This window comes from Lampetra fluviatilis, chromosome 2, assembly GCF_964198595.1.
Source record: "Lampetra fluviatilis chromosome 2, kcLamFluv1.1, whole genome shotgun sequence".
Classification (NCBI taxonomy): domain Eukaryota; kingdom Metazoa; phylum Chordata; class Hyperoartia; order Petromyzontiformes; family Petromyzontidae; genus Lampetra; species Lampetra fluviatilis.
Window position 1 is genome coordinate 30802815 of NC_136276.1, and position 15151 is coordinate 30817965.

A 15151-nucleotide genomic window follows, 5' to 3' on the forward strand; every position below is an offset into this window, starting at 1 on the left:
CACCGCATCGGCCCTTAATAGGTGCTCGCAAACAAGCGCTTGCCGTAACAGGCTGCGTTGGTCACACTCTCCCCTCACTCCCCTCCCCCTCCGCTCTCCCCCCCCCCGCTCTCCCCCCCCCCCGCTCTCCCCCCCCCCCCCGCTCTCCCCCCCCCCCGCTCTCCCCCCCCCGCTTTCCCCCCCGCTCTCCCTCCCCGCTCTCCCCCCCCCGCTCTCCTCCCCCCCGCTCTCCCCCCTGCTCTCCCCCCCCCCCGCTATCCCCCCCACCGCTCTCTCCCCACCCGCTCCCCCCCCTGCTCTCCCCCCCCCGCTATCCCCCCCCACCGCTCTCTCCCCACCCGCTCCCCCCCCTGCTCTCCCCCCCCCCCCCGCTATCCCCCCCCCCGCTCTCCCCCCCCGCTCTCCCCCCTCGCTCTCCCCTGCCTCTCCCCTCACTCTCCCTTCCCTCTCCCTTCCCTCTCCCCTCACTCTACCTTCACTCTCCCCTCACTCTCCCCTGCCTCTCCCTTCAGTCTCCCCCCACTCTCCCCTCACTCTCCCTTCCCTCTCCCCTCACTCTCCCTTCACTCTCCCCTCACTCTCCCTTGCCTCTCCCCTGCCTCTCCCCCTACTCTCCCCTCACTCTCCCCTGCCTCTCCCCCCACTCTCCCCTCACTCTCCCCTGCCTCTCCCCTCACTCTCCCCTCACTCTCCCCTGCCTCTCCCCTCACTCTCCCCTCACTCTCCTCTGCCTCTCCCCTCACTCTCCCCTCACTCTCCCCTGCCTCTCCCCTCACTCTCCCCTCACTCTCCCCTGCCTCTCCCCTGCCTCTCCCTTCACTCTCCCCTCACTCTCCCCCCACTCTCCCCTCACTCTCCCCCCACTCTCCCCTCACTCTCCCCCCACTCTCCCCCCACTCTCCCCTCACTCTCCCCACGCTCTCCCCCCGCTCTCCCCCCACTCTCCCCCTCTCCCCTCACTCTCCCCTAACTCTCCCCTGCCTCTCCCTTCACTCTCCCCTCACTCTCCCCTGCCTCTCCCCTGCCTCTCCCCCCACTCTCCCCTCACTCTCCCCTCACTCTCCTCTCACTCTCCCCTCACTCTCCCCTCACTCTCCCCCCACTCTCCCCTCACTCTCCCCTCACTCTCCCCTCACTCTCCCCTCACTCTCCCCCCACTCTCCCCTCACTCTCCCCCCACTCTCCCCTCACTCTCCCCCCACTCTCCCCCCACTCTCCCCCCACTCTCCCCTCACTCTCCCCTCACTCTCCCCTCACTCTCCCCCGCCTCTCCTCTGCCTCTCCCCCCACTCTCCCCTCACTATCCCCTCACTCTCCTCTGCCTCTCCCCTCACTCTCCCCTCACTCTCCCCTGCCTCTCCCCTCACTCTCCCCTGCCTCTCCCCTGCCTCTCCCTTCACTCTCCCCTCACTCTCCCCTCACTCTCCCCCCACTCTCCCCTCACTCTCCCCCCACTCTCCCCTCACTCTCCCCCCACTCTCCCCTCACTCTCCCCTCACTCTCCCCTGCCTCTCCCCTGCCTCTCCCTTCACTCTCCCCTCACTCTCCCCCCACTCTCCCCTCACTCTCCCCCCACTCTCCCCTCACTCTCCCCCCACTCTCCCCTCACTCTCCCCCTACTCTCCCCTCACTCTCCCCTCACTCTCCCCTGCCTCTCCCCTCACTCTCCCCTGCCTCTCCCCTGCCTCTCCCTTCACTCTCCCCTCACTCTCCCCCGCCTCTCCCCCGCCACTCCCCTGCCTCTCCCTTCACTCTCCCCTAACTCTCGCCTCGTCTGGGCATCGTCAGTTGTCAGTGCTGGGAAAGTGCTCACAGCTGAGAGTGACAAATGAACATTAGTACCTCAACATAGACACATGCCTACCTATATAATGCTTGCCTACCTGAACCGTATTCACCTAACTACATACCTATCTACCTACCCATAACTATCTAATCATTCACTTAACTACCTAATGCCTCTCTACTCACCGCGACCCCACATCACCTCCATACGCACCCACCTAACTGCACAACTGGACACCTGATTACCCACCAATTAATAAATTAATCTACCTGCCTACCTAGGCACGTGGCCATTTCTCGCCTTGTGTTTCTCTTTCCTCTCCCCGTTCTCCCTACATCTCCTTCTCTCTCTCGCTGCCTCTGCCTGCCTCTCCTCATCTCTCCCTACTTCTCCCTCTCTTTTTCTTGTTTATTTCTCTCTGTCTCTCTCTCCCTGCCTCTCCCAATCTCTCACTGCTTTTTTCTCTCTCTCCCTGTCTTCTCTCTCCCTGCCTCTCCTAATCTCTCACTGCTTATTTCTCTCTCTCTCTCCCTGTCTTCTCTCTCCCTGCCTCTCCCAATCTCTCACTGCTTCTTTTTCTCTCTCTCCCTGTCTTCTCTCTCCCTGCCTCTCCCGCTCTCGTCTGCTGCAGTGTTGATGTTGGCGCGAGGAGCGCGGCTCGTGTCAAGGGTTCAACACGCGCGGCACGTGGCTTCAAAGAGACGCGCGCTTTCACACAGACACACTTACATTAACATACACAGTTACATTAACATACACACAGACACACACAGTTACATTAACATACACACAGACACAGTGACATTAACATACACACAGACAGAGTTACATTAACATACACACAGACAGAGTTACATTAACATACACACAGACACACACACTTACATTAGCATACACACAGACAGAGTTACATTAACATACACACAGACAGAGTTACATTAACATACACACAGACACACTTACATTAACATACATACAAACAAACACACACAGTTACATTAACATACACACAGACACACGCACTTACATTAACATACACGCAGACACAGTTACATTAACATACACACAGACACACACAGTTACATTCACATACACACAGACACGGTGACATTAACATACACACAGACACACACAGTTACATTAACATACACACAGACACACACGTTAATAAAGACAAAGATCCCCCGTGTAGCCTTAACACACTGTTGGGACAACTGCTGTTAGCAAGCACCTATGAAGGCCGGGGATGGGTGGACAACATCACGCCCGGCCGCCTTTGTCTCCCCAGTGGCGATGTTTACTCACCGCACCCGGTACCCGTTTCAAGTCTGAGTCGACCGAGAGGAAAGGCTCAAGATCGTGCGCTCACCACGACACTACCGCTCCCTCCCCCCCCCGGCCACAATCACGCAGATTCACACGGTGAGCCAATGGTCTCGTCTCACTCAGAGTACAAGCAGGAAGCTCGCCCTATATACATTGCCCATCGCTTCGTGGTTATTCATGAACCAACATTCTTACGTGCGTCAGAGCCGTGTGCATATTTCTAAATTGAAGTCGAATTGAGAACTCATTAACAGACGGCCCGTTTGATCCCCCTCCCCCCCCCCGCCGCTGCCTCGGCCCACCTCCCCTATAATTTAATGGGATTGAGCATGAGAGGGGACAGCGTTGGGGCACGGTGGGTGGTGGATGGGCGGCGGTTCCCACAAACAATTAACTCCCACTCCCGATGCATCATCACTCACCCACCACCACCACCGCCGCCGCCGCCGCCTCCACCAAAGACAAATATCCCCCATATAGCCTGAACAGACTGCTGGGGCAAGTGCTGTTATCGAGCACCTATGAATGCCGGCACGGCACGCGAGGGGGTGGGTGGCCAACACCACGCCCGGCCGCCTTTGTCTCCCCAGTGGCGATGATTACACACCGCACCAGGTACTAATTTGAGGCTGGGTCGACCTAGGGGATATTCGTCCCTACCCTGACTGGTGGTGGTGGCCGTGAGCGGGAATCGAACTCGGGTCGCCGGGATCGTAGCGCGGGTACTCATTTGAGGCTGAGTCGACCCAGGGGAGGTCCTCCGCTGCCACCACCACCATCACCATAACAACCGCTGCCCGTCTATGACCCCCCACCCTCCACCCAGCATTGCGTGTCTTCATTGATAATCTCAGGATAAAGATTTACCCGCTAATAAAATGCTTGACTGGGCTGATCCAAGTAATGGGAATTGCGTTGCTAGGAGACTAGCCACAACCTTCGGGTAAAAATCGCCCAACTTTCTCAACACAAAGACAAAGATCCCCTCCGCCCCATGTAGCCTCAACAGGCTGTTGGGGCAAGTGTTGGAAACGAGCAGCAGCACCCTATCAAGGCCTGGATGGTGCTGGCCAGCACCACAATATTTACACACCGCACCAAGTGGTCAATTGAGGCCGAATTGACCTAGGGGAGCCCTAGGACCGGTCCGGAGAATTGTCACTTGTGACCCATGCATCAGCACACGACTTGTCAATAGGACAATAGATTACCCCCCCCGTTCCCCCGTGTACCCTTTTACCCGCACGTCCTGTTCGCACGGTTGGCTACGTATGGTGCGAAATAAGTTCAACATACTCTTTGGCTCTTTCGGTAAAGTCACGTAGGTATAAAATAAAATAAATTAGAAAAATAAGTTCAACATACGCACATACAACAGACTGCCGGCGCGAGGGCTGTTTGCGAGCACCTGTTTGAAGCTGGTGCGGTGCACGAGGTATTGGTGTGGCCTGTAACAGACGAAACACTCGACCATCGCTGCTTGCAAAATAAATAAAATTCAATGGCCCGTACGGGGATCGAACCCGCGACCTTGGCGTTATTAGCACCACGCTCTAACCAGCTGAGATAACCGGCCAGTTCCGTTTGCGAGCACGTGATGAAGGCCGACAAGGCACATCACGGGAGATGGGTAGCCAACAACCACACCCGGCCGCCTTTGTCTCCCCATTGGTGATATTTGGCGACTATAAATGTCCACGTGATAAGCCACTTCATTTGTGATAGCCAGGTCACTTCTGAAAAAAGAGCTACATAGCTCAGTGCGCCTTATCTGGTGAAATTAAAATAGTTAGCAGTGAGTGAATACGGGCCTCCCAGAGGCGCGTGGCAGCAATCGACATCCCTCAAGGTTCTGCGATGCCATGATCCACGTCATTCCTTTGGTTGTCCTCTCGGGTTTGTTCAACCACGGCACACTGTATACATTTTTTATAAGGCTGAGTCTACGTAAGACAGGCCCAGGGACCGGCTCAGATAATCGTCACCCTTGTTGGCCGTGAGCGGTGTTCGAACTTGGTTCGTCGAGTTCGGAGTTCGGAGCGCAGTGCGCTAACCGCTGCGCCACCGCTCGCCACCCACAGAGACACACAACGGCATCAAACCGTTCAACGCAATGTGACGGTGACATCGTCACGGCACTTGCGCCAGGCTAGGTTCACATTTTAGGCAGACATAAAGCGACGAAGGCTCGCTGACAAAAAGGTCACGGGACAAATCCCGGTGGGGAGACCTTCATCCAGCAGTGGATAGGGCGTGACTGACCATGGCTGTGGACAACGGCTACTGTTTTTACTGTTGCTGCTGCTGCTCGCGATTATCGAAAATGGTTGTGGATGACGGTGGCAATTGGCTGCTGCTGCTGCTAATTCTGTTGATGGCGATGATTGTGATGGACGTTGGCTAATGGTGATGTTGAATGGACAGCGCATCGACACTGGAGGTCCATTTGGGTTCTGACATCGCGCAGCTGCACGCATCGCCTGTGCTGCCGTCGATGGCTCCGATGCCACGTTGAGTCGCACCTGTGCAGGTACAAGGCTGTGGGGTAGTCGTGGCCGAGCGGTTAAGGCGATGGACTAGAAATCCATTGGGGTCTCCCCGCGCAGGTTCGAATCCTGCCGACTACGTGATATTATTTTTACGTTGTTTTAAATAAACCACACACGATGGACACTCAGATGCGTGGAGAAAGGCACGCTTTAAATTGCACTGAGTTCCAGGCATCGGAGACATCGCATTGACAATCAAGAAACGCAACAGTTTGGAGCAGGCGATTCTTTTTGGGAAAATAAATCACGAGTTTATGAAACGCACATGTTGACAAAAATGTAGGACAGGCTTACAATAATAATCGTCGCATATTTATATACAAAATACGTTTTCTTCTAAATATAGAATACACGTAAGTGAATTTTAAATCTAACAATTAATCTAAAAGTATATTATTTGCGTAGTCGGCAGGATTCGAACCTGCGCGGGGAAACCCCAATGGATTTCTAGTTCATCGCCTTAACCGCTCGGCCACGACTACCTTGCACCTGCACAGGTGGAGGCCTTGCCGAGACTCGCATGGCATCGGAGCCATCAACAGCAGCTGCCACAGCACGGGGAATGCGTGCAGCTGTGCAGTGTCAGAGCCCACTGTGGACCTCCACACTGTCACAGTCTACTTGACCTCCACAGTGTCAGAGCCCACTGGACCTCCACTAGTTCAGTCAACATCACCATTCACCAATGTTTATGACAATCATCGCCATCACCAGAATTAGCAGCAGCAATTTGCCATCATCAGTCATTGTCGATCACCGTGAGCAGCGGCAACAACAGTAGCAACAGTAGCCGTAGCCTCTGACCGCAGTCAGTTACGTCTTATCCACTGCTGGATGAAGGTTTACCCACCTGGGAATGTCCCCGTGACCCTTTGCCAGCGAGATTGACTCCATAAAAGGGCACCTAGCCTGGCACGAGTGTTTTGAGTTTTTTGTAATTGGAAGCGCTCTTGTCGCGTGTTTTTCTCTCAGCTTTTAAGGGTCACACTCTTCGATCAAGTAACTGATTATTGATGCGTATCGACTAGGTAAGGTCGCGTTTAAATTAAGCTCCAGATAACACATTTTAAATGGCCAAATGTACAAAGAGGGAATATTCGTGCCCAACAATTTTGGTGCCCAAAGTAAAAAATGAAAATAAATATATTATCCGTTACCGTCATAATCAACAGCAGCAGCATCATCATGAGCAGATGTTATTCACCGTTAGATTAAGGCTGGTGAGGCCGTTGCTGCTCGTCAAGCTGATTATGATAATGATTGATGACAGACCGTGGCTAATGATGATGATGACGGACAATGCACGATGTCGATCGTCATCATCATCACGTTTGGACAGTGCGTGAATTGTCACAGGTGTGCGGCTAGGTACGCTCGTGTGAAGGTGCTGTTGCAAGGTAGTCGTGGCCGAGCGGTTAAGGCGATGGACTAGAAATCCTTTGGGGTCTCCCCGCGCAGGTTCGAATTCTGCCGACTACGCAATAGTTTTGTTCAATTTATTTTCCCTTTTTCTTTTCTCAAAGCACGTGCAGAATTGGCAAAGAGACTCGTGATGATGAGATGAGGAGAAATGACGACCCATGGACGACAAGGGTGATAAGACGGCAGCATACGAGGAGAAAAACTCTCCTGAGAGGCAACCGCTGATGAGAACGGAGAGTGAGATGATGGTCTGCAACAGACGGTGACAACCAATCTAGTCCGTTATCCAGCAGTAGATAGATCACGGATGATGATGTATAAATGGCTCAATCTGCCTATCTGGCCTCTCTATGTGCGATGCAGAAGGATCATTGCATCAAACATCGCCTATTAAATATTGTTTTCATGCTGTGAAAATGTATGCTGGAAAAGCGCCATCCCAAAGCTGTCCGGGTTCTCATGCTCTTGTGATGCCACAATTTCATCTCACCTCGACACGCGTCTCGGGCACGTTCTCTGCTTGGGCTGGAATGCCATCAAGAGTCTCATGCGTCAGCCGTCATGATTTCCCATCATAAATGTCTTTAGAATTGACTGCAATCATGTCCATTTGGGTGGCTCTCTAAAAAAAAGCACGTATTGCGTAGTCGGCAGGATTCGAACCTGCGCGGGGAGACCCCAATGGATTTCTAGTCCATCGCCTTAACCGCTCGGCCACGACTACCTTGCACCTGCACAGGTGGAGGCCTTGCCGAGACTCGCGTGGCATCGAAGCCATCAACAGCAGCTGCCACAGCACGGGGAATGCGTGCAGCTGTGCAGTGTCAGAGCCCGCTGGACCTACACAGTGTTGATGCACTAAGGAAGCATGATGATTGTGGTGATCACCATCAGCCATTGTCTATCATCATAATTATCACCATCGACCTTTGTCTCTCATTAATCACCACAACCACCACCATCAGGAGGACTAGCCACAGTATAAACAGATATTTTTTCCATCATTTCATGATTATCTTCATCAGTTGCAGCACTCGCCAATGTACATCTGTATCATCCATTATCCATTGTCCATTATGATGATCAGTCACCTCGTTCATATTCACTATCGCCAAGTTTGATGGACTTCTTAATCCTCATCATCCTCATCCGTCATCAACATCATTAGTATATTCATCAACAGCGACCGTTATATTTTAACGGCACGATGAATGCTGCTGCCGTTGCTACTGAAGCTGATTATGATAATGATTAACAACAGACCGTGGCTATTGATGATGACGGACAATGCACAATGACGATCGACATCAACGAGGATGGACAGTGCGCGAATTGTCACAGGTGTGTGGTCAGCAACGCACGGGTGAAAATGCAAAGTAGTCGTGGCCGAGCGGTTAAGGCGATGGACTAGAAATCCATTGGGGTCTCCCCGCGCAGGTTCGAATCCTGCCGACTACGCAATAATTTTGTTCTCTTTATTCTCCCTTTTTTTCTGAAAGCACGTGCAGAATTTGCAGAGAGACTCGTGATGATGAGATGAGCAGAGATGACGGACGATGGACGAGACGGGTAATGAGATGGCAGCATAAAAGGAGCAAAACTCTCCAGAGAGGCGACCGCTGATGAGAGCAGAGAGTAAGATGATGGTCTGCACCAAACGGTGTCAACCAAACTAGTCCGTTATCCAGCAGTAGATAGATCACGGATGATGATGTATAAATGGCTCAATCTGCCTATCTGGCCTCTCTATGTGCTATGCAGAAGGATCATTGCAGGAAACTTCGCCTGTTAAATATTGTTTAATACGGGTAAGAACAACAGTTCCACACAGCCCACCAGGGATTATTTGTCCGTCTATCTGTCGTGCATAGCCCCGCCCCACCAGAGCCCTCCCATTGGCTCGGGGGCGCCGACCAATGGGAGCGGTGGGTTGGGGTTTGTAGAAAGGGGGGTTAGTGGTGGGGGGGGCACCGCCGCGACTCGGGCCAATGAGGAGACGCGCGATGTTGCTTTCACAAAATGGAACTGGGGGAGGGTGGCTCCATTCATAAAATGGAAGCCTTGAAAATAAAAAAGCGGATCTTTTTGCCTCGTGTTTCTTTCAACATTACCAGCCTTAAGGTGATTCGTTTGGGGGTGGGAGGGGTGGGGCTGGGTGGAGAGGGGAGGGTGGGGAGGGGCTGGGTGTGGAGGGAGGGGCTAGGTGGGGAGGGGACGGTAGGGAGGGTGGGGAGGGGCTGGGTGGGGAGGGTGGGGCTGGGTGGAAGGTGAGAGGGGTAGGGCTGGGTGGGGAGGGGCTGGTCACCCCGTGGTGCCCTTTTAAAACTCAATATTTTACTGACACACTCCACTACACTTATACAGGTAGGAGCAACAGGTTCCACACTGCCCACCAGGGATTATTTATCTGTCGTGCACGAATGCGCTGTCCAACCAAGTTCCTACCTGCCCACTCCGAAGGAACATGTTGCAGTGAAAATGTCTGCTGGATAAGCGCCTCCCAAAGCTGTCGTCCGTCTTCATGATCTTGTGATGCCACAATTTCATCTCACCCCGGCACGCGTCTCGGGCACGTTCTCTGCTTGGGCTGCAATTCCATCAAGAGTCTCATCCGGATAATTTACGTGTAAACAAAAAATGTTCGAGTTAAGGAAAACACTTATTGCGTAGTCGGCAGGATTCGAACCTGCGCGGGGAGACCCCAATGGATTTCTAGTCCATCGCCTTAACCGCTCGGCCACGACTACCTTGCACCTGCGACTTCACATGTGCGTAGCTGACCACACACCTGTGAATTAATTCGCGCACTTTACATCCTCGTTGATGTCCATCGTCATCGTGCATTGTCCGTCATCATCAATAGCCACGGTCTGTTGTCAATCATTATCATAATCAGCTTCAGTAGCAACGGCATCAGCAGCATTCATCGTGCCGTTAAAATATAATGGTTGCTGTTGATGATTATGCTAATGATGTTGATGACGGATGAGGATGATGAGGATTAAGAAGTCCATCAATCTTGGCGATAGTAAATATGAACGAGGTGACTGATGATCAGAATGGACAATGGATAATGGATGATGAAGATGCACATTGGCGAGTGCTGCAACTGATGAAGATAATCATGAAATGATGGAAAAAATGTCTGGTGCTACTCTTGCTAGTCCTCGTGATGGTGGTGGTTGTGGTGATTAATGAGAGACAAAGGTCGATGGTGATAATAATGATGATAGACAATGGCTGATGGCGATCACCACAATGATCATGGTTCTTCAGTGCATCAACACTGTGGAGGTCAAGTAGACTGTGACAGTGTGGAGGTCCACAGTGGGCTCTGACACTGCACAGCTGCACGCATTCCCCGTGCTGTGGCAGCTGCTGTTGATGGATCCGATGCCACGCGAGTCTCGGCAAGGCCTCCACCTATACAGGTGCAAGGTAGTCGTGGCCGAGCGGTTAAGGCGATGGACTAGAAATCCATTGGGGTCTCCCCGCGCAGGTTCGAGTCCTGCCGACTTCGTGGGTTTATCCTTTTTTACCACTTTTACCACTTTTGCCACTTTTTTATTCACACATGCTGGTGCAGAGATAGGCAAATGGCAGTGTATTGTCGTCAATTGTCAAGAGATTTGTGATGAGAGGTCATGACGGCCGATGTCTGAAAATGGCAATTCCAGCCAGAGACGCTTTCAGGACTGAGATGGAGTTGTTGGGTCACAAGAGCGACTGCTTTGAGAGGCATTTATCCAGCAGAAGACTTCACTGCATTAAAAAACATATTTAACCTTCGACGTTTCGGGCAATGACCCTCTTCACAGCACAGAGAGAGGCCAGAGAGGTTAATTGAACCATGTGCGCTTCATCATCATGAAGGGCTCGTTTGGTTTTCACCGTCTCTCGCAGTCCATCATCTCACTCTCACCTCTCATCAGTCGTCGTCCTCTCAGGAGAGTTTCGCTACTTTCAGGCTGCGATCTCATCACCAGTCTCGTCCATCGACCGTCATCTCTCCTCATCTCATCATTATGATCTCGTGCGCGAAGAAAAGAAAAACGGAAAAATATTATAAGCATCGCGTAGTCGGCAGGATTCGAACCTGCGCGGGGAGACCCCAATGGATTTCTAGTCCATCGCCTTAACCGCTCGGCCACGACTACCTTGTACCTGTACAGGTGGAGGTCTTGCCGAGACTCGCGTGGCATCGGAGCCATCAACAGCAGCTGCCACTGCACGGGAAATGCGTGCAGCTGTGCAGTGTCAGAGCCCGCTGGACCTTCACAGTGTTGATGCACTGAGGAAGCATGATGATTGTGGTGATCGCCATCAGCCATTGTCTATCATCATAATTATAATCATCATCCTATTTCTATCATTATTCACCAGCACCATCAGCAGAAGTGGGTTAGTGAGTGACTGAGCTAGCCAGTGAGTGGGAGAGTGAGCGAGCAAGTGGGGAGGGAGGGAGTGAGTGAGCGGGGGGAGTGATTGAATGTGTGAGCGAGCGAGCGAGTGGGGGAGGGATGTATGGAGGGAGAGTGACTGTTCCCATCAAAGGCATCGGAGCGCTCCGTGCAGTCGGAACTCAAAAATTGACATTTCCTGCAATTCCGAGCACCCCCGTCCGCCCTCCCCTCCCCCCACCTCCCAACCCACACCCTTACAGTCCCCCCCATCCCATCCCACACTTCTCCTGCCCCCCCCCATTCCTCCCCCGTAGAGCTCCAACCAAACCGACCTGGAGTTGAACCCAAACCCCCAACTTTGTGCAGCTCAGCCTCATCCAACCCTGCCGACAGATCTCACACGCGCGCCATGCCCCACCACACAGCGCTCACACCCCCCACCACCACCCACCGTCTCACTCTACACCTGAGGATCGAACCCCGGCCTCTGCAACTCGCAGCCTTACAGACTGCTGGGGCAAGTGCTGTTAGCGAGCACGAGATATTGTAATGTACGTATGTATAACTTCTTTCGCGGCGTACGTAACCAACCGCGCTAATCGGAGTGTTCGGGGAGAATCGACAACAAACTAAACACAAAAGAAAGCATTTATAAAAACATTAGTTTCCAATCTAGATTTAAAAGTGCTGAGAGAAAGTGGCTTCCTAATATGGGAAGAGCGTTCCAGACGGCCGCAGAAAGGGCGCGATGCAGATTGGTGTGGCCAGACCCACCCCTCCGCCGCATCTATTTCTACAGCAGTGTTTACATAAAGCGCCAGGCATTCATTTCAGGTTAAGTAGACCTAGGGGGGAGTCCCAGAAGCGTTTCAGATATTAGCCATGGGCCGGGAATCAAGGTTTGTAAGCGTATAGCGCTAACCATTGCGCCACCGTTCCCTCTCTCTCTCTCTCTTTCTCAAAGACAAAGATCGCGTTTATTATAGCCTTAACAGACTGTTGTGGCAAGTGATGTTAGGGAGCCCCTATGAAAGACAACTCTGTCTTGATCTCTCTCTCAGACACACCTCATTCATTCATTCGGGCAAGCGTGTGCGTGGAGCTACTTCGGAACGCAAGGAATCACGGGATAAGTGACACCGGTTTGGTTGCGTATCATTCATGTTACCGCGAATTACACAACAACCACACTCGCCACATGCTTCACAAGCACTGCCTTCTCGCGGAAATATATGCGGCGACCTAAATACATTCACTCGCCGTTATCTCACCACAGAAGTAAAATAAACACACGTGTGGGTCAATCAGCCTAACGGCCTTCCTGGTCGATATTATCCAGCCGCTTTTGATTCATAATTCGTGTTTTGGGGGGTGGTGGGGGGGTTTGATCTTGCAGGTGTAACGTGTCAATTGTTTTTTTTTACTAAAACCCTCCACCACCCGACAGAGCCAATCAAATCAAGTTGCCACGTGGGCAACACGATAACCACGTTGCCTTCAGAGGAAAACTTTATAATCGGCGTCGTTTCGGGCAATGGTCCTTCGTCATAGTCCATGACACAATGTGTGATCTTGAAGGTCGTGTGTGTGAGTGAGTGACTGGTCCACTGGCGCAGCAGGGCCATGGACTCTGCCTTGTGAAAGACCCAAAGCAAAATATCCCTGGGGGGGTTTGATCTCCCGAGAAGCTGCTCGTGGTCCACGCAAAGCCGCATCCACTGCACAAGCCGTGGCAGCAGATGCGGATGATGCCCGATGCACAAAATGGAACATGAAAATCTCTCCAGGGGTATGCGACCGCGGTCATCCAGAACAGAGACCGTGCACGACGTCCAACGACTCGATGCTGAAAACTCCAGATCCACCGGATTTAATTCGTACCCCCCCCTCTATCCAACGTAGCGAGCGTTATTTATTTATTTAAGGCCTTTTCACACACACACACGAACACGAGAGACATCTGTGATTAATTTCCATGTTGGAGTTTGAACTCAGACGTCAACTGGAAACACGCAGAGAGAGAGGGAGTGTGCGGGGGGCGGGGGAGAGACACGTGTTGTGTGAAGAGGGACTGTGCACGCAGTGCGATGTGCATTGTCGGAGTTCGTAAAGGCGATTGGGCGTGTGCAGGCTGACGTGTGCATGCGATTTCCCGTACACGATTGTGCTGTGAGGAAGGGTCATTGCCCGGAACGTCACCGGTTTTTTTTTTTTCAAAATATATATTTAGCATCGTTTGCCATTGACGAACTTTGGAGATCATTGTTTATTGTGTTTGTGCACCGCTGCCAACACAGCAGCAGCATCGTTAACATAATTCATAGAGAATTGTGACGTGATCGATACGAATAGAGGATTATGTTTCTCGATAGGAGTTAGTATGGGGGACTGTGCATAGGGTGGTGTGTACAAAAGAATGCGGAGTATATCGGGTTTTGTATAGAGGGAAATGCATTAATTACATGGACGCGTACAGATGGATGCGTATCTATGGTATATGTGATGCATACGCAGTGTTGTGTATATGGTGATGTCTATTCGGTTTTTATAATCATTGCAAACAACGTATCAACAACGTCGCCTAAACGAGAACGTTTCCAATCATTGCATATTACCCGCGATGACAAGTGGATCGGAAACGTGTACATTGACAAAGAGGATGGAACAAAACATCTGGAAAGGGCGCAGAGAGACAGGGAGGGAGGGAGAGAGAGAGAGATGGATCGGCGGATGCTTGGAATTACAGAGAAGGAGGAGGAGAAGCACGCGAAGTAGAGAACACTCCTCGATGCTGGAGATATCGATTGCTACAAATGGAACGTGGCCATGGACGGGATTTGTTGTCACAAGGTGACGGTGACCGATTTGTCAAGAGCAGTGATGGAGTAGCAGCAGCAGCCAAAGGCATGGTACACGCTGCGAGAGCACGTCTGGGATGGGTGGAGAGATGGAGCGATGGAATTATCAGAATTAGTATATGTATTTTTGCTGGAGGAATCCGATGAGCTATTAAGCTATTTTTCACAGAAGCCCGTCGTATACTGTTGCATCGCCATATCGTGAGATACGATGGCTAGGGTAAAGCCTCCATCCAGCAGTGAATAGACCGTAGCTGATATTGATGATGCTGCTTATAGGGCCGTGTGTATAAGCAGCATAGTCATTGGGGTGCCGCGGTAGTAAGATGTTAACGACCTTGCCTGGTATGCAGGAGTTCGTGGGTTCGATCCCTGACGCCTGCTGTATAGTTGTGTGTTTCTCTCCTCGTGGTCGCGTAGATTTTTCTGCGCGTCCGGCGGGTTTTCCTCTTCGCATTTTGAATCGACATTCGTTTGGAGTATTTGGCAACTATTAATGTCCACGTTATAAGCCACTTCATTTGTGATAGCCATGTCGCTTCTGAAAAAAGAAAGGCATAGCTCAGTGGGCCGTACCCGGTGAAATATAAAACATTTTTATAATTTAGTTTATACGTGAAATTTCTGGCAGCGCGAAACAACAAGGACAACCTTGGGCCACATATGTAAGGGCGTCGAAATGTTACAAATCTCGCGACGTTAGCACCGAATCGCCAACCAAAACTGCACGTCTGACAACAACTCCGCGCAGACTATTTTCCCATGAACTCATGTCTGGCTAGTTGAGAAAAGTGACATTTGGTAAGA

The 15151-nt window shown here is 51.9% G+C and overlaps 9 non-coding genes across 9 annotated transcripts; 4 read left to right on the forward strand and 5 right to left on the reverse strand.

Annotated features, from left to right (window-relative positions):
• Positions 1 to 4614: 4614 nt before the first annotated feature.
• TRNAI-AAU (transfer RNA isoleucine (anticodon AAU)) lies at positions 4615 to 4688 on the reverse strand. The gene has a single exon. It is a non-coding gene; the product is annotated as a tRNA-Ile (tRNA).
• Positions 4689 to 5657: 969 nt separating this feature from the next.
• Positions 5658 to 5739, forward strand: TRNAS-AGA (transfer RNA serine (anticodon AGA)). The gene has a single exon. It is a non-coding gene; the product is annotated as a tRNA-Ser (tRNA).
• A 322-nt stretch (positions 5740 to 6061) lies between these two features.
• TRNAS-AGA (transfer RNA serine (anticodon AGA)) lies at positions 6062 to 6143 on the reverse strand. The gene has a single exon. It is a non-coding gene; the product is annotated as a tRNA-Ser (tRNA).
• A 915-nt stretch (positions 6144 to 7058) lies between these two features.
• TRNAS-AGA (transfer RNA serine (anticodon AGA)) lies at positions 7059 to 7140 on the forward strand. The gene has a single exon. It is a non-coding gene; the product is annotated as a tRNA-Ser (tRNA).
• A 585-nt stretch (positions 7141 to 7725) lies between these two features.
• TRNAS-AGA (transfer RNA serine (anticodon AGA)) lies at positions 7726 to 7807 on the reverse strand. Its single transcript has one exon. It is a non-coding gene; the product is annotated as a tRNA-Ser (tRNA).
• A 652-nt stretch (positions 7808 to 8459) lies between these two features.
• On the forward strand, positions 8460 to 8541 carry TRNAS-AGA (transfer RNA serine (anticodon AGA)). Its single transcript has one exon. It is a non-coding gene; the product is annotated as a tRNA-Ser (tRNA).
• A 1207-nt stretch (positions 8542 to 9748) lies between these two features.
• On the reverse strand, positions 9749 to 9830 carry TRNAS-AGA (transfer RNA serine (anticodon AGA)). The gene has a single exon. It is a non-coding gene; the product is annotated as a tRNA-Ser (tRNA).
• Positions 9831 to 10521: 691 nt separating this feature from the next.
• Positions 10522 to 10603, forward strand: TRNAS-AGA (transfer RNA serine (anticodon AGA)). The gene has a single exon. It is a non-coding gene; the product is annotated as a tRNA-Ser (tRNA).
• A 555-nt stretch (positions 10604 to 11158) lies between these two features.
• Positions 11159 to 11240, reverse strand: TRNAS-AGA (transfer RNA serine (anticodon AGA)). The gene has a single exon. It is a non-coding gene; the product is annotated as a tRNA-Ser (tRNA).
• Between the last annotated feature and the right edge of the window lie 3911 nt (positions 11241 to 15151).